This window comes from Myodes glareolus, chromosome 15 (assembly GCF_982192425.1).
Source record: "Myodes glareolus chromosome 15, mMyoGla1.1, whole genome shotgun sequence".
Classification (NCBI taxonomy): Eukaryota; Metazoa; Chordata; class Mammalia; order Rodentia; family Cricetidae; genus Myodes; species Myodes glareolus.
The window spans coordinates 33,654,929-33,657,685 of record NC_142040.1 but is presented as its reverse complement, the minus strand read 5'-3'; the positions used below and the strand labels follow the sequence as shown (position 1 = coordinate 33,657,685).

General features: G+C 50.0%; 1 pseudogene; it reads left to right on the top strand.

The window, feature by feature from the left end:
* Nucleotides 1-632: 632 nt before the first annotated feature.
* Nucleotides 633-822, top strand: LOC148119672 (Nuclear RNase P; annotated as a pseudogene).
* Nucleotides 823-2,757: the final 1,935 nt, after the last annotated feature.

Below are 2,757 nucleotides of genomic sequence, written 5' to 3'. Positions count from 1 at the left end.
AAGGTACAGAAAGCAACGGGGAAGAAAAATCCCTTAAGTTCAGTGCAGGAGGAATGTAAACAGCAGCAAAAAGGGCGAGGTTTACGGTTGGGAGATCCGCGGCTTCCTCCGTGCATACTCGCTGATAGAGACTGGAGGCAACAGTCTCGTAGGGAGGCAAACTTGATCACTGCCTTCCCTGTTCTTAAAGAGCCACAGAGCTTTTGGAGGTGATTTTCGCCTAATTTTGTTAAGAGAGCTCAGTCTCTGGCTCTCACGTACAAAAAACTTTAATTTTTGACTGAGAAAGACAAGCTGCTTGATCGTGCTGAGAGTGCTGGCGGCAGCCGGCCCGCCTTTGAGCGGTAATGCCTGATTAGAAACACGGAAGTGGGCCAGGCACGGTGGTGCACACCTGTAATCCCAGCTACTCAGGAGGGAGACGCAAAATTGCACTCTCCAGTGCTAGCTCGTTCGGGAGGCGTGGCCATGCTAACCAGTTGCTGGCGGGAAATTTGCTGGAGTCCGCAGAGGCCTTCTGGCGGGGCTATGGTTTTTGGAGGACTTTTTCAGCACCTGAGCGGACTCGCCTGACTGAGGCGGAAGCTGCGTGGTGAGCAGCGGCGCCATAGAAAGCAGAGAGGAGCTGAATCGGCTCTGCAGAAAAACTGTGTTTCCATAGCAACATGGGCGAGCGGGGAGGTGAGTTCCCAGAGAACGGGGCTCTGCGCGCGGGCGGACCGGGCAGGAGAAGCCCCTCCACGGGTGGGCAGATGCCCCCCCTCGCCGGAGCTTGGAAAAGGCTCACAGCCGGCGGTGCGAGTTCATTGCCTGAGGTGAAACGGCGAGCCCGCGCACGGCCCGGGGCGGAGCCATGCCTTTGGGCCATGCGGAGCGCGCCATTATGGGCTTCAGAGGCGGAGCTGTGGCAGCCGCCGCTGTCCGCTGCTGCCGCCGCCCTCAGCCAAGGTCGCCAAGAATTTAGTCAGATAAAAACATTTGTCGCCAAAAATTCAGTCAGATAAAAACATTTATCCCCCCAAACATCGCCCCTTTGTCAGCAGGAAGTAGCCAGATGATCGACGTCCATTCTCCCTCAAAGAACTGGTCCTAATTATCATAATAAAGGCGCGTCAACCTGGTTATCATTACCTATTGCCCCTGGCAATGGGTGGAATAAACAATGCTCTACCTAGAGGTTTTTCCATCTAAATAGGGGAGCTGGAGAGATGGCTCAGAGGTTAAGAGCATTGCCTGCTCTTCCAAAGGTTATGAGTTCAATTCCCAATGACAACTGCTTTGGTTTTTAAACAATAGAGGGGGACTACATTACCAGTGACAGCTTCCCCCAGAGAAAGGATTTCTCTTGCATTCTATACACTTAATTTTTAATTCAAAATTTTGCTGGTACAGGCAAACAAGATTTGCTTTTTGAAACAGAGACCTGCAGATCTCTAAGTTCAAAACCAGCCTACTTCCAGTACTGATTGTGCTGAATTTTTACACTGAGAGTTTTTAATACTCTTAAATGTTAATTTGGGAGGAGAGTTTTGTTTATGTTTTTCTAGGAATGCTGACATACATCTGGATGCCAGCGAGACCGACCAGAGAGATAAAGAAGACGACCCAGTGGATGCTGAGTGTCCTGCTGTGGAAGATTCGTGCGGAGGCAGCAGAGATGACCTTCTGGGCGGTGCCAAGAGCAGCTGTTTCACACCATCGACTTGAGCAACACCCTGTGCAACCTCTTATCTCTTAACAATTTTCTGACTGACTCTATTCTGCCTTTCTCCCTCCTTGGAGATGGGTGGGAGCAGAGATATCCTTGGCATGCTGCGTCTAGGTGGGGACCAGATTGAAAAATAGTTTTGCCTTATTGCTCTTAAAGACAATAATTAGGGGGAGATGTTGGGAGCCACCTGGAGGCACAGGTGGTCCTGCAGTTTGGAGGTAGCCACGTGGGGCTGAGCAACCCTGCCTGCACCCTTGCTTGCACATGCTCAGACCAGCAGAATGGCATTAACCAATCAGGACAGCGTTCAAGCCGCTCCACCGTTTAAAAGCAGCTGCCTCGGGGCCCAACGTTCTCTCTCTAAGCTTTCTCTCGTCCCTGCTCTATCGTCCCTTCCCCCAATTTTCCTCAAGGGAATGCTCCAAATAAAGATGTGACCAGAGAAGGAATTCTCGTTTTTGGTGGCGTTCATTCCTGCGGGACAGGATGGCCCCCCGCAGGTTGCTACTGACGCTTGGTTGTCAATCTGGTTTAGTATCTTCGTGACTTTCTACTAGGGTCACTGATTCTGGACTCTGAACTGCCTTCCAGTGTGCCCAGTGTTGTTTCTTAGTTCCTATCTCAAAGATAGAAGGTCCTTTTTAAATCTGGGGTATGAACAGTTCGTGACCTCTGTCAGAGGCCCTAACATTTGTGGGGAATGACATCCTACACTATTATGGCTTCTTAGTGGGTGGTCCTTTAACAGTGGCTATCTGTGGACCAATCATCAGAGCCCTAACTCTTAATCCATTGTTTATCAACACTGTTTCCTTTGCTTGCACTGTAACTAGGTCCTGATGATGGGGAATTGAGAGACATTTTGCTTATTTCAAAAACTTTTGGTTCCTGTTCCCTTCCCCTTGTCTCTGCCTTGTTACTTGTATTTTGGGGGTGCAAAGTTACTTTATCAGGGGATCATGAGATGAGGTGCTCAGCCAGTGTTGTCTCATCTCCCATATCCTGCTGTAATTCCAAGAGGTGGAGACTTAATGGGTTCTGGTCTC